The sequence below is a fragment of the Mobula birostris genome, chromosome 9 (assembly GCF_030028105.1).
Source record: "Mobula birostris isolate sMobBir1 chromosome 9, sMobBir1.hap1, whole genome shotgun sequence".
NCBI lineage: Eukaryota > Metazoa > Chordata > Chondrichthyes > Myliobatiformes > Myliobatidae > Mobula > Mobula birostris.
The window spans coordinates 14,513,102-14,532,802 of record NC_092378.1 but is presented as its reverse complement, the minus strand read 5'-3'; the positions used below and the strand labels follow the sequence as shown (position 1 = coordinate 14,532,802).

At 40.9% G+C, this 19,701-nt stretch overlaps 1 protein-coding gene across 2 annotated transcripts in view; it reads left to right on the top strand.

Annotated features, from left to right (window-relative positions):
* The window catches only part of wif1 (wnt inhibitory factor 1), a 98,103-nt gene that overhangs the window by 21,609 nt on the left and 56,793 nt on the right, over positions 1-19,701 (top strand). The window contains exons 2-3 of one of the 2 annotated variants that reach the window (XM_072269337.1): positions 14,479-14,689; positions 15,564-15,664. The gene's annotated coding sequence lies outside the window, so the exon portion shown is untranslated. Of the gene's footprint in view, positions 1-14,478; positions 14,690-15,260; positions 15,294-15,563; positions 15,665-19,701 lie in introns of those variants that run through there. The other variant, XM_072269338.1, reaches the window with a different exon arrangement.

Sequence of the window (19,701 nt, the reverse complement as noted above, 5' to 3'; positions counted from 1 at the left end):
GTTGAAGTCCAAGGTGTAAATGGTGAAGAGAAAGGGAGACAAGACAGCTAGAGTGGATTGTGAGTAGGGAGGGAATTTAGGACCATAAGATATAGGAATAGAATTCGGCCATTTGATCCATCAAGTTTGCTCCACCATTTCATCATGGCTGATCCATTTCCCTCTCAGCCCCAATCTCCTGCCTTCTTCCCATTTCCCTTCATGCCCTGATTAATCAAGATTCTATCAACCTCTGCCTTAAATGCACGTACTGACTTGGCCTCCATGGCCATGAATTCTACAAATTCACTACTCTTTGGCTAAAGAAATTCTTCCTCATATCTATTCTAAAAGTACGTTCCTCTATTCTGAGGCTGCGTCCACTGGTCCTCGACTCCCACACCACAGGAAACCTCCTCTCCACATCCACTCCATTGAGGCCTTCAACACTCCATGGAAGAGGCTTGAAGGGTATGTTGATAAATTTGAATGCGTGGGAAAGAGACTTTGAAATGGAATATAACATGACAAAATGTGAGGTCACCCAGTTTGTGCACAAAACAGAAAAACACCGAATATTTAAAAGATAATGTCAGACTGAGCAGTGTTTGAGTTCGAAGGGACCTCGCGGTACTTGTATGCAAGCTTCTGAAAGCCAACATTCAGGTACAGCAATCAATTAGAGAGGCAAATTATACGTTTAATACAAGAGAATTTGAGTTCAGGAATGAACAGAGCAATTATATTAGGCCTTGGTGAGATCACATCTGGAGAATGTATATAGTTTTAGTCGCCTTGCCTAAAATGGATATACCTGCTCTAGAAGGAGAGCAAAGAAAAATCACCAGACTAATTCATGAGATGGCAAGTTTGCTATACAAGGGGTGATTGTGTAGGCCAGGCAACTAATCTATAGTGTAGCAGATTTTTATTTAGAGACACAGTATGTAGCAGGCCCTTAATCCCAAAGAGCCTGCACTGCCCAGTTATACCCATGAGACCAATTAACCTAGTAACTGGAATAACACACACAAAATGCTGGAGGAGCTCAGCAGATCAGGCACCAACTATGCAGAGGAATAAAGAGCTGATGTTTCAGGCCATGGCACTTCATCAGGATTGCAAAGGAAGGGGGAAGAAATCAGAATAAGGTGAGGGGGTTGGTAGGTGGGGTAGGGGAGGGGTGAGAAGTGAAACTGTGAGGTGATAGGTGGGAAAGATAAAGAACAGAAGAAGAAGGAATCTGATACTAGAGGAGAATAGAGCATGGGAAAAGGAACAAGGAGGGGCACCAGAGGGAGATACTTTATACTTATTGTCACCAAACAATTAGTACTAGAACGTACAATCATCACAGCAATATTTGTTTCTGTACTTCCCACTCCCTGGATTACAAATATTAAATATTAAAAATAGTAAAAAATAGTAAATATTAAAAATTTAAATTATAAATCATAACTATAAAATAGAAAAATGGAAAGTAAGGTAGTGCAAAAAAACGGAGAGGCAGGTCCGGATATTTGGAGGGTACTGCCCAGATCCGGGTCAGGATCTGTTCAGCAGTCTTATCACAGTTGGAAAGAAGCTGTTCCCAAATCTGGCCATACAAGTCTTCAAGTTCCTGAGCCTTCTCCCAGAGCGAAGAGGGAGGAAAAGTCTGTTGGCTGGGTGGGTCGTGTCCTTGATTATCCCGGCAGCACTGCTCTGACAGCGTGCGGTGTAAAGTGAGTCCACGGACGGAAGATTGGTTTGTGTGATGTGCTGCGCCGTGTTCACGATCTTCTGCAGCTTCTTTCGGTCTTGGACAGGACAACTTCCATACCAGGTTGTGATGCACCCTAGAAGAATGCTTTCTACGGTGCATGTATAAAAATTAGTGAGGGTTTTAGGGGACAGGCCAAATTTCTTTAGTTTTCTCAGGAAGTAAAGGCGCTGGTGGGCCTCCTTGGCAGTGAACGCTGCTTGGTTGGACCGAGTCAGGTCATTTGTGATATTGACCCTGAGGAACTTAAAGCTTTTGGCCTGTTCCACTTGCGCAGCACCGATGTAAATTGGATCATGCGATCTGCTACTCCTTCTGAGGTCAACAACCAATTTCTTCGTCTTGCTGACGTTGAGGGATAGGTTATTGTCTTCGCACCATCCCACCAGGTTCTTAATTTCCTCTCTGTACTCAAACTCATCATTACCTGAGATACGGCCTACAATTGTTGTGTCATCAGCAAACTTATATATTGAGTTTGATGGAAACTTTGCTACAGAATCATGGGTGTACAGTGAGTACAGCAGGGGGCTGAGTACACAGCCTTGTGGGGCACCGGTGCTCAGAGTGATTGTAGATGAGAACTTGTCCCCTATTTTTACAGCCTTGGTCCTGTCTGTGAGGAAGTTGAAGATCCAGCTGCAGATCTGAGTGCTAAGGCCCTGGTTCCAGAGCTTAGGAATCAGTTTATTTGGAATAATGGTATTAAAGGCAGAGCTGTAGTCAATGAAAAGGAGCCTTACGTATGCGTCTTTATTCTCCAGGTGTTCTAAGGAGGAATGTAGGGCCAGGGAGATGGCATCAGACTGGTAGGCTGTGGTTGATGTGTGCCATAACCAATCTCTCGAAGCACATCATAGCAATTGATGTCAGAGCCACAGGTCGATAGTCATTCAGGCATGCCACCTTGCTCTTCTTCGGCACTGGGATTATCGTTGCCTTCTTAAAACACGAGGGGATCTTAGACTGAAGAAAGAAGCAGTTGAAGCTGTCAGCAAACATTCCAGCTAGCTCGCTTGCACAGGCCCGGAGAACCCATCCTGGGACACCATATGGGCCCGTCGCCTTCCTTGGATTTATCTTCAGGAAGGCCCTTCTGACATCCTCCTTGGTGATGATGACTCTCGATGCCACCAGGTCCGGTTCATCCGGAGGGAGCGGGATGCTCCTCTTCTGTTTGAATCTTGCGTAGAATACGTTAAGTTCGTCAGGAAGAGAAGCGCCACAGTTATTGATATTCCCAGCCTTTTCTTTGCGCCCAGTCATCTCATTTAGACCCTGCCATAGTCTACTGGCATCCCTTTGGTTAGCCTAGGCTTCCAACTTGATGGAAGACAAGTGAAGAGAAGAGAAGGGGTAAGAGGGAACCCAGAATGAGGAATGGAAAAAGGGAGGAGGGAGAAATTACTGCAGGTTAGAGAAATCAATGTTCATGCCATCAGGCTGGAGGCTGCCCAGATATAATATGAGATACTGCTTTTCTAACCCAAGAGTGGCCTCATGGCAGTAGAAGAGGTCATGGACTGACATGTCAGAATGGGATTGAGCGTTGGAATTAAAATGGTTGGCCATCTGGGAATCCTGCTAACTTGTGCATCCTTGGAATGTGGGAGGAACCAGAGCACCTGGAGGAAAATCTTCTGGTCATTGGGAGAACATACAAACTCCTTAGAGATAGTGCTGGAACTGAAAGACAGTTCTTACAAGACTTGACGAGATGGATTCAGGGAAGATGTTGCCCTTGCTTTGAGAATTCTTCAATCAGGAGTCACTCAGAATAAAGGTTTAGGACTAAGCTGAAGAGAAGTTTTCTTATTCAGAGGATGGCAAATCTTTGGAATTTCTTTTCCCTTAAGCTGCAGAGACTTGGTTGTTGACTTCATTTAAAACAGAGCTTGAGAGATTTCTGGAGATGAAGATCAAGGGAAAGGATTATAATGTATGAAAATAGACCAGGGTAGAAGATCAGCTTATGATCGATATTCACTGTCCATGGCAATGGAGGGTGGGGGGAGCTTTTCACCAGGCTCAACTTTCTAACACAGCAGGTGGCTCTTCCAGAGATCAAAGAGTTCCTCTTGAGTAAATTAAATTTCTAACCAGTATTCTTTGTTCAGCTTCTTGTTGTAAACAGGAGCATGTCTTTGGTTTTTAATGTTAATTACAAGTAATAATCAGTCTGAAGTTAAAAGGGTAGCTTTGCAAACAAGATCACTGTCTTTAGAGTACAGACTGATGTTCCACAACACAAGGCTGGCTACTCAGGAGATGCAGTGTAAGACAATGGATTTGTGTTAATTTGGCTCGCATCAAACCAGACAATGCTGGCTAAGTTATTTCAGTCAAAGAAGCTTGCAGACCAGATTGACACTATCACTTAGCACATCAAATAGCTGATCTATCAAAAGTTGGAAGATTTGTGTAATCAAAAATTCAAGCATTAATTGTTGCAATTGGGAACTCTGTCCCCAGCAGCTCTTAGACCATCTGTGTGAAAAGGTATCTGGACTTGCATGTGAAGTCACTGAAGTGGCAAAACAAAAGTATAAATGTAAGAAGGCAATCAGGTTTTTAAGGAATGGTCAAAGAACAACAACAAGAATGACAGTCGGGTTAACTAGAATCCATTTCTCTGCCCTTGATTTCTGTAACAGTTGACTCATTTGTCTGCAACTTGTTAGTATGTCTTTTTAACTTATAGGAAATGAACCTATGTTTTGGAAATCCTTTGTGTTTCAGTAATTGTTTGTAATTTGGTAATCTTTTATATGATTGAAAATGTCTATGAGTTTTAAACGTGTTTTTAGAATGTTATTTCATTTCACTAAAAATAAATTAACTCTGTTTTATCTGTGTTAGCTCGAAGTATCTCCTTGATAGAGAGGGGTCACCCACTGCTCAAATAGTGGGTATTGGCAGATAAACTTACCGTGGAGGATAAGCAGGGAAGTGAACTCATCTTTGAAGTGTAGGTAGCTACAGTATAATATAATCTCTCGTTAGTGGGTGTACCCATAGTTGTCTATGTTGGACAGGGCTTAAGATCTTTGAGTTTAGAACTTCACAGTCAGCAAACCCAATACCACACAAGCCCTACACTTGATATATACTGGAACATTCTCGAAGGACCCGATGACCCTCTCCAGCTTCTAATTACTGTGTTAGTGTTTTAAAAATGAATGCAATTATGTGTCTCATGGTACAAACAAGAAGCTGTCTTTAGGTACATTGATGGCATTGCCTTAGACATACAAGACACTCTTTGAAATTTGTGTAGACCATGAGATTAGCAGTGAGACAAATGACACAGAACAGCTCCTAGAACAGGGGAACATACAATAATTTCAATTCGAGGTGAAAATGTGAGGTGGTACATCTCAGAATGAAGAATGAATCTAGACAACAGCAAATATTTGAAGTGAGTCCAGAGAACCTGATATCACAAGTTAACAAGGCAGTTAGTAAAGCAAAATGGATCAAAGCCTAGAAGTTCAGTAACTCAAGAGGAGGTGCATTAAATGGCTATTGTGATGTGTGATAATAGCAGTATGGGCCTATGTATCAAAATTAGTATTGTGTGAGCACCATAACTTTCTGTGGCAAAACATGTCCTTTACATACATTCATGGGCCTGATGGAAAATCTTAGAAAAGCCCTGGACTTAAATCAGGTTCTGAGGATCATGGAGAAAAAAGGGTTTGATCAGTTGGCTCAGGATCCTCGAGGCAGAGGTAGGATAGTTGTGATGGATGCAATCCAGAATCTGGAGTCAGGGCCATAGTCAAGGAGTGGAGGTGAGGATGGACGGCTGGTGGAATCAGGAGATGATTGACATAACAGGGAGGAGCAATGTTTAAGTGGTAAGACTAAGAGGTGACTAAAAAAATCCAAACTCCAATCTCCTTTAGGGATCATTTCAGAGAACCATACAATAAAAAACATGATTATCCTAAGAATGCATCTCAGAACAATGGTTGCCGTTTCCTGTGCTAAATGCGGAATTCCATGACAAAGACTTCACATTAGCGGCATGAATGTAATTTGCAATCTGAAGTCCATGATCAAGTTTCCAGGATGGCCCAATTCCACCCACAAATCATCAGAGTTATGTTGCATTCTGGGACTGTTTTTTAATGTGTGACACTGAATGACATAGGCGATCATAGTCAATCCATGACATTGATTGTTCTTGGCAAATTTGTCTACAGTAGTGGTTTGCTGTTGCCTTCTTCTAGGCAGTGTCTTTAGAAGATGGGTGACCCCAGCCATTAACAATACTCTTCAGAGATTGTCTGACTGGCATCACATAACCAGGACTTGTGATATGCACCAGCTGCTCATATGACCATCCACCACCTGCTCCCATGGCTTCACATGACCCTGATTTGGGGTGGGTGGGGGGGGGTGTGGCTACACCTTGCCCAAGGGTGACCTGCTGGGTAGCAGATGGAAGGTGCACCTTACCCCTCCTTTGGTAGAGACATATTTCCACTCCACCACATAAAATGACATGGCACATAACAAACAAATTAACTGAACAAATATGGTGCGAAGGTTATGTTTTTGTTTCAGACTTTCCTTTTACAAATAAAAAATAGAATAAATAAAGTCTGTATGAAACACTAGTTCAAGTCAGCTAAAGTTTTGTGTCCAATTCTGGGTAAACAGATATAAAGGCTTTGGAGAATGAATGCCAGGTGAGAAAGCAGTGCTATGTAGATGGATAATGCAAGGGCTTTTCAACATCTTGAAGGAGTTAAATTGTGAAGGTTAGTAACAAGAAGGCACATTTTGAGACAAACATCAATTTCTGCTGCAAGATCATAAATAAGGTGAAAAATGCATATGTTAGTTTTCCAGGGCAACAGGATGCTGCCAACAGGTATGCTTCAGGCTGCGGTAGTGATGCAGCCAACACAAAAGTTTTGTTGGGGAGGACTGCAATCTGATGACCTGCCTTTACTGAACACAAATGGACAGGGTTCTGTGTAACATGGATGTATTGTTCAAAAAGGCTACATAATTGGCATTGGTGCTTTGAAAATTGTGTGCATTGGTTTGCTGATACTATGAATGAAAAGAAAATTTGTGCTTACTGTACATGTATTTTTAATGAATAAAGAGTATTTACAAAATAAAAAAGATGTTGTCATTAATCAAAAGTGCTTTGCAAAAGAACCTGAGTTAACATGAAAGTATGTTTCTTTAAATGCAAGAGTTGATTATGATTTGGGTTTGGTGGATATGCTTTCAGTATTAGCTTCTAAAAGGTGATTGGGAACATGAATGAAAAAAAAGTTATTAATGTGAATATTAAAAAAGAACCAGTTCTTTTTTTGAAACAGCCAGAGCAGATTCATTTGGCCAAAGGGCCTCCTCCTCTATAAGATTCTCCCATGATTCTACAATTCCACGATTCTTTTAGAAGTGTCCTTGTATGCAATCAGGTGTTTCAGAAAATTATCATGCAGTTGCAGCTGCCACATGTAATTCTGCAGTGAATGGTTTTATTTACTTTGTACCGAGATACTGCAATAATATAATGTAATGCCTTACTTGATAAAAGACAATTAAAGTTTATTTAAAATTAACTAAATTTCATGCTGATTTAGAAAGGAACTTAATCCTTAATTCTTGATTTGTCTTAAGGAGCATCAAATGATCCCCATTCCGCCACATTTCATCACCGTACTTTGCAAATATACTTATGTCTAATGAATCCTTGTCAAATCACCTTTAATCTGTTACATGTAGAATTCTTCTTATGGGGACCAGTCTAAACATAATGTCTGGTAATCCTTCAATCTTAAACTGCAGAGATTTTTAGTTCGGAATGCATGTCGCTGCACAGGTATGACACCTGTTTTGTCTAATATTGTCTTGATTTGTGGTAGATGATATACACTTATAAGAACAAAACAAAGTATAAATGTCTTTTTTCATTGGGTTGAATTTTATAAGGGATATTTATTTATTTATTGAGATACAGCACAGAATAGACTATCGCGGCTCTGACCCACGCCACCCAGCAATCCCCTGATTTAACTTGAGCCTACTCATGGGGCAATTTACAATATCCAATTAACCTACCAACTGATACCTCTTTGGACTTTGGGTAGAAACCAGTGTACCTGGAGGAAACCCAGGTGGTCACAGGGAGAATGTACGAACTCCTCACAGGGAGTGGCTGGAATTGAACCTGGGTCGCCTGTACTGTAGAGTTGTGTGAATCACTATCCTACCTTGCTGCCCCATCAACATGAGATGAGGAAAAACTTCTTCACACAGAGAGTGGTGAATCTGTGGGATTCTCTGCCACAGGAAACAGTTGAGGTCGGTTCATTGGCTATATTTAAGAGGGAGTTAGATATTTCTGGCCCTTGTGGCTAAAGGGATCAGGGGGTATGGAGAGAAGGCAGGTACAGGGTTCTGAGCTGAATGATTAGCCATGATCATACTGAATGGCGGTGCAGGCTCAAAGGGCCGAATGGCCTGCTCCTGCAACTATTTTCTAAGTTTCTATGTAACATTACTTTTAGGTTACATATCTCTGCTGTTAAAGCTGGATAAAAATAAAAGTTCAATTCTCAAAGGTGATAATCCTGGGAAGTTAATATGTTGAGAGCTATTGTTGTATGAAATGTCAAATAATTGAGACTTTTTCTCATTACTTATAGCAGATATTCCTTGATTAAAATACCAACTCTTCTATGATGAAATGATTATGCATTTCTTGAAGTTATGAATGAGAATTTTTTTCCTGTCGCGGGGAAGGCAGGATAAGGGGAGAATTCTCTAGGAACTCATCAGTTTATGTAAAACCTTCTGGCAATGACTTTTCTTCATCCGGAATGCCCAAGGAGTCTTGTAAGCCATTTCATTATCAAAGCACATATATATCACCATATACAACCCCGAGGTTCATTTTTCTGCAGGCATAATCAGCAAATCTATAGAATAGTAATAGATTATAGAATAGATATCAATGAAAGATCAACCAGTGCAGAAGACAACAAACTGTGCAAATGCAAATATAAATAAATAGCAATAAATAACAAAAACATGAGCTAAGAAGATAAAGAGTCCTTAAAGTGAGATAATTGGTTGTGGGAACATCTCAATGGATGTGCAAGTGAACGTAGTTATCTCCTTTTGTTCAAGCGCCTGATCGTTGTTGGGCAGCAACTGTTCCTGAACCTGATGGTGCAAGTCCCAGGGCTCTTGTACCTTCTACCTGATGGCAATGGGAAGAAAAGAGTATAGCCTGGTGGTGGGGATCTCTGATGATGGATGCAGATAAAGTTGGTTCACTTTAACTTACAGTATGTTCTATAATTGGGCCATGATAAGGCCCTTTCATGTTATGCTTCAGTTATTTGTGGCGCTACTGAGATCACATCTCAAGTCCTGCGTACAATATTGGTTTCCTTATTTAAGAAATGATGTAAATGTGTTAAAAGCAATTCCAATAAGGTTTACTAGACCTTGAACTGGAACTTGAAATGTGCATGTTGCCATGTGAGGGAAAAGTGGATGGGCTAGACCTTTAACCACTGTTGTTTTGAAAGTTAATAGGAACTTCATTGAAACACGCAAGTTCCTTGGGGGTCATAATGGTGAGAGTGTATTTTTTTTTGTGAGAGAATCTAGAGCCAGGGCGTTCACTGTCTAAAATAAATTGATGACTACTTAAAACAGATATGAGGTGAAATATTTTCTTCCTGTCCCATGATGCTCTCCCTTCTCCAGCCTTGTATCCCTTTTGCCTATCACCTTTCCGGCTCTTAGCTTCATCCCTCCTTCTCCTGACCTCTCCTATCATTTTGGATCTCCCCCTTCCCATCACAATTTCAAATCTCTTACTATCTCTTCTTTCAGTTAGTCCTGACAAAGGGTCTCAGCCCGAAAGGTCGACTGTACCTCTTCCTATAGGTGCTGCCTGGCCTGCTGCATTTTCCAGCATTTTTTGTGTGTTGCATGATTCTTTGGATTTACCTTTATCAAATTTTTCCTTTTTTATTGATCTTTTAATTAATTGTTGCTGTTTTCTTTATATTCTATCAAATTGTCCCATCTGTCACCCGTCTTGCATGATTATATGCTTTTCCCTCAAGTTTAAAACTATATTTAACTTTATTAGAAAACCACACATGGTATGTGTCCTCCCCTTAGAATTTTGCCTGAATGTATTCTGAAAGATCTCATTGAATGTCCACCTGTGGCATGGTGCCACTGAGGTATTGCTGTTGCCTCATTTCTCCAATGACACTGGTTCAGTCCTGACCTGCAGCACCATCCATGTGTAATTTGCACATCTTCTTTGAGTCAAGATTTCTCATCCACCCCAAAGTTGTTTACTGTAAATTACCCCTATAGATACTTTTATAGATGTCTAGTGGAGAGTATATTGACCAGCTGCATCACAGACTAGTAGGGAAACTCCAATACCTTTGGATGGAAAATCTTACAAAAAGTACTGGATATGGCCCAGTCCATCACGGGTAAAGCCCTCTCCACAATTGAACATATCAACATGAAACGCTGTCGCAGGAAAGCAGCATCCATCACCAGGGAACTTGACCACCCAGGACATACTCTTTTATTGCTGTTGCCATCAGGATAAAGTTACAGGAGTCTCAGGACTCACACCACCAGGTTTAGGAACAGTTGTTACCCCTCAACCATTAGGCTCTTGAACCAAAGAGGATAACTTCACTTGCCCCATCATTGAAATGTTCCCACAACCATAGGACTCACTTTCAAGTACTATTGTATTTGCAAAGCATGTTGCCTTTTGCACAGAGGTTGAACACTCAAGTTGGAGCCGTCTTTCATTGATTCTGTTATGGTTATGTATGCTCCCAAGACAATGAATCTCAGTGTTGTCTATCAAAGTACATATATGTCACCATAATAAACTTACTTTTAACTTTGAACTTTGTAGGTAGGTGGATAGGAAAATCAAAGTAAGGTGATGTGCATTGAGACATAATTGGTTGATGGGAAATAAGAAGGAGAATATAATTGATGAGATAGTGCCCTTATGTAAGTTTAAAATACTAATCTAGGAGCCATTTTGCTTTCTAAATTAGTATAGCATTCAAATATATCTACTGTATATTGCATATGATTGCTACTTCCTAGCGACGCTTTCATAAATGAACCCATTGATTACTCTCATTTCATTGCAGAATACTGGGGTTCATATTGTCTGATCTCTGTCTCCAGAATGTACTGAAACTGGCCTGAAAACACTCTCCATGAATTCCTCATCTTTTCCCATTCCCTTTGCCCATATGATTTTTCCAGTCTTTTCTAATAAGCTCTCAACATTTCTTCTTTTGTTCTCTTTCCTACCATATGATCACTTTTGGAGGCAAATATACCACTCGTTCAATTGCCTTCTTTCCTTTCTTGTTTCTCATCTCCACCCAACCTGGTTCTACACCCTCTTCCCTGTGTCCTTTCTACTATGCTAAGACCATCATTAACAAAGCTATTCTCCCCTCTTTCTGTCCTTCATTATTCTGATCCTATTCTACATCACCCTGTTGCCATTCCTCCGTAACAGCTATTGGAACACATTTATTCATTTCATTTCCACTCTCAGTTTATTTGGTTTTTTTTGAATATAAGTGTGCTTGCAATTACAGAGAAGGCATGACAGCAGCAATATTTCATTAGGAGTTTGAGGAGATTTGGGATGTCACCAGAAACACTCGCAAATCTGTGTAAGTACATTGTGGAGAGCATTTTCACTGGGCACATCATCACAAACAAGAGAAAATCTGCAGATGCTGGATGGTGCATCACCATCTGGTATGGTGGGAGGGGTGGTCTCTGCACAGGATTAAAATGTGCTGCTGAAAGTTGTAAATTTAGTCAGCTTCATCATGGACACCAGCCTCCCCAGCATTCTGGACATCTTTAAGGAGCGATGCCTCAAAAAGGCTGCATCCATCATTAAGGACCCCTGTCACCCAGGACATGCCCAGTTCTCATTGCTACCATCAGGAAGGAGGTACAGGAGCCTGAAGGTCCCCACTCAACAAATCAGGAACAGCTTCTTCCAATCTGCCTTCAGATTTCTGAATGGACATTGAACTCACGAACACTACCTCACTACTTTTATGCAACTTAACTTTTATACATACAAACATATACACACACTTACTGTACTTAAGTTCTTATTAATATGTATTGCAATGTACTACTGCCACATAACAACAAATTTCACAACATATGCTGGTGATATTAAACCTGATTCTGATTCTGATTCTGGTTAAAGTTCATTTATGTATGCACAAAATCCTCGGGCTACTCAGGAAAATCTCTTGCCAAAGATTTTAAGTCAGTGAGATCCTAAGTTCTCAATATGAGCTTATACTAAAGCTATCAGTTGCACCAAAGGGAGGGAATTGCCTCAGAGTGCTTATGATAGCTGTTAATACAATCTTGGGAAAATCGCCTTTGGGACATAGTGCATGGCAATACTTTCCGTGGTGTGCAAAAGTGTGCAATTAGTGCTAGGTTATTCAATTTTTTTTTAAGATTATGAGGACACGCAGTCCTCTTTTATTATCATTTAGTAATGTATGCATTAAGAAATGATACAATGGTTTTCCAGAATATCACAGAAACACATGACAAACCGACTTAAAAACTGACAAAAAACACATAATTATAACATATAGTTACAACAGTGCAAAGCAATACCATCATTTAATAAGAACAGACCAGTATGAAAATTAGGCCAGTATGGGCATGATGAGTCAAATGGCTTTGCACTATGCGTAATTTGCTATGGCTCCTTGGGCTGAATATCTCATCATAACTGAATTTATTCCAAAGTTTTTTTTTCGAACAGTTTACATGTGTACAGACACACACTGGCTGTGATAACATAAACACCTCAAAAAAATGCAAAGGCCCAAATATTTCTGCGTATAAAAGGACTTTAAGCGGCGAACCTGCAACAATTTTGTGTGAGTCCACTGGGAAGTGACATATTAAAATGCATTATATGTAGTGCATCACATGTGTTAGAACCACAAACCTAAGTCTACTGTGCCTGTTTAAACAAAGTCCACTTAATCAGCAAATTCACAATGTTTGGGGATAGTTGGAGGCCCCGCCCTAGTAATTTCAGGATCATCCAACTGTAGTTAATATGCAATGCTGGCCTTGACAGTAGTTGTTGCTTTAGTGCAGTAACTTCTTCAAGTACCATGCCTTGTGACAAATTGTCCTCAGGCTGGGACAATAGTTTCAGAAAATAGTTCTGTCGGTATCATGGAATAAAGTGGACACACCTTATTCTGAGGTCTTTCTGCCTTGTGTACTTGTCTGCACATTTTGCAAACGGACTCTGTTAGATGTAAGACTCTACAGAGATCATACTGTTTGTAGCTGGGTTGAGTTATTCTCCGATCTTGGCAATTCATTTGCAAATGTTTCATCACCATATGAGGAGATATCATCAGTGCACTGTTAATATGTGGTGTGTCCTCCGTACGCTTGGCCTTTATATGTTTATCAATCAGCTGATTGGTTGCCATGATGGAAACTCATCTGTGATGTGGGGAGGAGATCTCATTGCTGACTGGTTGCATGGTGAACTCTGTGCGCTGTGGTCTGGAATTTTGCCCGCATTAGGTCATAAAAAGGATCGAGGTCTATGTGTCATGTTTACAAAATTGTTCTTGGAAAACCATGCTTCCAGGAATTCTCTTGCATGCTGTGTGTTTGCGTACGCCATGACTTTCACTGATGCCCAGTTGATTTTGCGCTACTCTAGATCTTCACAGGTAGAGACTAGGGAGAGTTGGTCATGCCACTTGACAGCCAGTTGATGTTCCTGGATCCTTGTGGATATTTTTCTCCCAGTTTGGCTGACGTAATATTTCCTGCAGTCCCCGCATTTGACTTTGTAGACCACATTGGTCTTGACCAATAACTTGGTTCATTCTTTTGGTCTACACAGTACTCTCCTCAACGTTGCTGTTGGCTTACGTGCTTCTGCATAGAGTGCACCAATGTAAATCAAGTTACTGTTTCATTCCGGCCTGTCCAACAGCAGCCCTGTTAGGTGGGACTTTTAAGTAACGCAGGAGAAAACCTTCACCCCTTTGGATAGGTAGATATTCATGGTTCAGTGTTTCATCACTGCCAGCTAGAAATGAAGTGATTTCATGAAGTGTACTAAAGGATGCATGAAATTGCCAAATGCAGCTGCTAATTAGATTTCAGTAAAATTCTATATTACTATCCACAAGACAATGTGTTAAGCAATAGAATTTGCAGCAACCCTAGTTTTGAGGGACTGATTTTTTTTTGCTGGGGGTTAGCCCAAGTGTTACCAATGAAATGTGATGTCACTTGGACCAGCAACCAGAAATGCACTCTTCATTGATAAACCACAAGTTTCATTAACTCTGGAAGAATTCACTTTATGGATGGGGGAATCCTGGCTGAACCAACGGGTAGCTCCCATGGCAAAATGAATACCGTGTCCCACAGCCTTTCATCATGGAAGCAGATATTAAAGACACACTTTGAATTGGAGATGTATTTCAATGTACACTCACTGAGAATTTGCCAACCAAGATGACTGTGTATGGCGTTAGTGACAACAATTAACCAATGTTATTTTAATTCTGTGGAGGTTCTTTTAGTCATGAATCATAAGCAGACTTAAATTCTTAGATATTTAATCCACTGTCACTGTTGTTCTACAGGGGAAATGCCATTCAATATGGATCCAAATAGGACACCACCCTCCCCCCTCCAGCTCCTGGAGATGGATTATCTGCAAGAGCACAGTTTCTATTCACACCTGCAGACAAGACTTCTGTGGTGTTTCTCTTGAAGTCTCTGCAGCAAGTTGGAGTAGCACGATGCTGTTCTGTTACCAGAGGCTGTGACATCTTCTAACCTTCCCAAAATGGAGTAAGTAGGCCACTTAGCAAAAGTGATTGGTTCCTCTTCAGATGAATTCAAATTAACCAAAAGAAAACTCTCTCCCAGTATTTGTGGTTGCATTTCCTTAGGCAGAATGTTAGTGAATTTGTGTTGTACTCTCTCTAAATTCTTAGTGTACTTCCAATAATGTAAAGCCTTCCACCACACAAGCACTTTAATAGAAGTCTTTATATAATTATAAATAGGATCATTATTACTATTTGTTTTCACAGTTTCTGCAATAAAACCCACAATTCCAAAAGTGTTTTTTTTTGCCAGCCTAAGAGACTGGCTTTAATGTTCTATGAAGCCACATCCTCTGATCCCTCAACTCTTTCACAGCACAGAGCCTATTTCTATTCATATCAAGTAAAACTACAAAAAACTACAGATACTGTCTGATCTGCAGAGTACTTTCAGCATTTTCAGTTTCGGTCCCCATTCCGTTCAAATGGTTAACCTTTAATTGCATGACCCACTTGCAAGATTTATTGTGGAATTTTACAAGAGTGAATTGAAGAGCCCCTTATGTGCTTTCAACTTTCCAAAGCCACATGCTGACAATGCTTCTCCTTTTCATTGACTTCAAAAGGTAAGTGAAACACTCACTTCTAAAGCCTATCCTTTTTTACCCCCGACCACTTCCACCTTTTGTGTATATGGTGGGAAAGTCACAAAAACTTCCAGAATCATGGCGCGCTAAAAATAGTGAAAAGAGCATTCCTCATCCACATATCTACCAGTCTAAGGGGATTGCCTTTTCTGCTTGTATAGAAAATAAAATGAAAGTTTAAAAGTTAGAAGTATATTTATTATCAAAGTATGTCTACGTTATACAACCTTGAGATTTGTCTCCTTACAGGCTGCCAAAAAACAAAGAAACCCAAAAGAAACCATTATAAAGAAGACCAACAAACACTCGATTACAGAGAAGAATCAAAACAAATCGTACAAGCAATAAAAGTAAGTAAGTATCATTGAAACTGAAAGTGAGTGCTCAGACATGAAGCCGGAGCCTCAGTTCAGTGAATAGCGGAGAAAATGACACGAAATCTGGAACACCCAGAGCAGGCCACAGCTTCAGCCTCAGTGCAACGTGTTGTGGAGCAGCAGGCATAACTGCCCAACCCTCGCCTTTTGCCCTGGCACCTGCCTTTTCAGTCCATCTGGCCTGGCGTTTAAATGGTCCAAACGTCAGGTTGCTCCTCGCTGTAAGATCCGGGCCCCGTCGCATCGACACACTCTGGGCCTGGGACCCGCCACCACACTTTGGGCCTCTAGTCAACCTTTCTAAAGTGGCCTGGCACTTAGATCAATCAAACCTCACCCTCAGTTCAGGCAAACGGGCTCAAATCTGCCTCTCCTCCGCTCTGACTTTGCTCCCCTCCACTCACCTCGACTTTGCCTCAACTATGCCTTGACTTTACCTCGACTTAGCCCTGACTTCGCCTCACACCCCCATGCTTCAACCCTCGACTCAGCCTCACCTTTGCTCACCTCTTCATTGTTTGCGGTGATCATTTACAGAAAAAGCATTATTAATAAAGTATTTAGTAGTATTCCTTGTTTTATTAACCGCCAGTAAACAGTCACTTGCCTTCAGCAGCGACCTCTTAAACCAGAAGGGAGAATCCAGTTACTTCAGATGAGTGACTTTGAAAGATTAAAGATTTAAGATTTGCTTTATTTGTAATATGTTCTTTGAAGCATGCAGTTTGCATCAATAACCACCACAGCTCAAGGACATGCTGGGGTTACCCTCTAGTGTTGCCATGCTTCTGGCGCCAATGTAGCATGCACACAGCTTACTAGCCCTCACCCTAACTTGTACGTCTTTGGAGGGAGGGAGGAAGCTGGGGTGTCTGGAGGAAACCCACACAGTTTTGTTGATTTAAATTGGCTAATTGCCTAATTACCACCAGCAGTGGGCTACTTGTTCCTAAATTTTACTACATATTTCCCAACCGTGCAACCCTATGTCCCCGTCGTGAGAGGTGGAAACGGGTAAGGCCGGCCCACAGGGCTCTGGTGAAGCTGTAGAGGCCAATCCCCTGTACAGTGGATACAGTGGATTCCAGAGGCATTGATGAACTCCAACCAGACCATCAACTTTAGAACATAGAATAGTACAGCACATTACAGGCCCTTCGGCCCACAATGTTGTGCCGACCCTCAAACCCTGCCTCCCATATAAGCCCCCACCTTAAATTCCTCCATATACCTGTCTAGTAGTCTCTTAAACTTCACCAGTGTATCTGCCTCCACCACTGATTTTAGAGGATAATGGAGATGGGAGGTCATCGATGGACTATGCTCCACTGGGAGATAAGAGCCCAAGTAAGTAACATTTACAGTATTATGAATTCAATAGCTTGGATGTATTGTGAACCTACGTCTTATGCCAGATGTGGGGGTTACATGCTACACTTCTGAACTAATGAGCAAACAGATCAAGTCTAATATCTTAACTGTTGAATGATGATAATACAACATTTATTTATCTCTATGTTTATCCTTCCTATATTGATTTTACTGGATCTCTTTTTTTTGCTTCATATTTATTCAAGGAACATAGCCATTGCTGGTAATGTTGGAACTCATTGTCCAACCTTAAATGTCCTGAAGTGAGGCAATTGAGAAACAACTAAATCACCGGAGCCTGAGTCATACAGACTGTAGGTCAGACCAGACAGAGATCAAGTTGTTCCATTTACTGAGAATTACCTGGCTGTTACTGCATTACTGGAATTTAATTCCTCAATTGTTTTGGTAAACTTCGAACTTATGTTCCCAGAACAATGCTCCAGGACTAAACTACCACACTAGCCAGGTTTCTAATCCACACTTACAAACTTCATATTTATTTATTTGTTTGTTTGTTTATTTAGTGATACAGCATGGAATAGGCTCTTCTGGCACTGCGAGCCATGCCGCCCTTCAACCCCTGATTTAACCCTAGCCTAATCACAGGACAATGTACCTATTATTAGGTTAATTGATCATTGTAAATCTATGGACTGTGGGAGGAAACTACAGCACCCAGGGAAATCTCACACATTCCATGGGGAGGATGTACAGACTTCTGACAGAGGACATTCCAGTTAATTGGGACACATTAGGACCGCTACATCTTGGCCCAATTAAGTGGCTGCCCTAATTAGTTGAAGTTTCATGGAAATTGTTAAATGCATAAAAAAGACAAATTATCATTTAACTGAGTAACAAATTTTACACTTAAATGAAAAACAGAACAAATTAGAACACTACCAGTACTACTACAGTACCATAAAATTCTCCAGTAGTTCCTAATAGTTATCAATGGATGAAGTCATCCAGTGTATGCTGCTGTGTTCTTTTGATTGACTGTAATGAACAAAATCAGTGTATCACCTAGTGCAGATAATGGGCAGCCTTCATACAATTCTTTCAACTATTGCACCCTCCAAACCTTCATTTTCATTGTAACATTCAACATGATTGTTGATACCTTCAAATTCTTCGTAGTTCCTAACTTGTTGAAGTAGTGAAATCGTTTCATCTTTACTCCTGACCATTTCTAGCATCTCCAAACCTGAATGCCTGAAATTGCAGTAAGCAAAGCAGTTTGGAATGGTTTTACTGCTTACTTATTGCTGAATATCAGTGACAAAAATCACTGCTTATTGAACACAAACACACGCAACTGACTTTATTTGAAATGTTTACTCTAAACACTGTAAATGTCTAATGGCCACACAAGTGCACGCAACTGACGCTAGTTAGAAACTGTTTGGCAACAGTCTCCTGGCCCAATTAAGTGGCATATTGTCCCAAATAAACGAAGGAACAAAGGGAATCCAGACTATTTTCTCGATTAGCTTTTGTTCTTTAAAAGTTGTCCCAAATAAGTGGCTATCACCAAAACCTCTTAAGTACCACTATTGTATCTACTTCTACCACTAACCATGGCAGTATGTTCCAGGTACCTACCATTCTCTGTAAAAAACAGTTTGCCCCGCACACCTTCTTTAAACTATCCACCTTTCATCTGAAATACATATCCTCGAGTATTTGACATTTCTACCCTGGGAAATCTTCCGATGGTCTACCCTATCAATACCTTCCCTAATTTTATAAACTTCCATTAAACCCCTCAGGTTCCGACACTCTAGAGAAATTGACCAAAGTTTGTCCAAACTCCCTTTCTAGCTGATACCTTCTAATCCAGTCAGTATCCTGATAAACCTGTTCTGTTCCCTTTCCAAAGCCTATTCATCCTTCCTATAATGGGGCAACTAGAATTGCATACATTGTACCAAGTGTGGCATAACCACATTTATAAATACACATCATGCACAGTAGAGAGCATCCTAACAAGCTGCATCATTGCATTGTACAGAAACTGCACTGTGGCGGACAGGAAGGCTCTACAATGGGTCATCAAAACTGCCCAATGCATCACCGACACCAGACTACCTGCCAACAAGGACATATAAACAGAAAGGTGACGGAAAAAGGCCAACAATAATATGAAGGGTCCCAACCACCCTGCTCATGGACTATGTGTCCCACTCCCATTAGGGAGGAGGCTATGTAGATTCCATGCCAGGACTTCCAGACCTAAACGAAGTTACTTTCCTCACCCAGTAAAGCTGATCAATACCTCAACCCCAGTGCACCCGTCACCACCAGTACTTATCGTTTTCTGTCAGAGTCACCTTATGTACAGATACTCCTGTACCTAGCATCGCTTTATGGACATACAATGAATCTGTCTATATAAGCTATCTTATGTATTTATATTTATTATGTTTTTCTTTTAACTATTGAGTTCTTTATCTTATTTTGTTTGTGTACAAGGTAGTAGGTGATGGGTGAAACTGGGAGGGGGAAGAGCCCCTGAGGGAGGGGATGGGCAGTTAAGGAGATAAGGTGACAGAAGGAAATGGGAAGGGTGAAGGGGGGGGAATCAATTATCATAAGTTCAAGAAATCAATGTTCATGCCAAAAGGTTGGAAGCT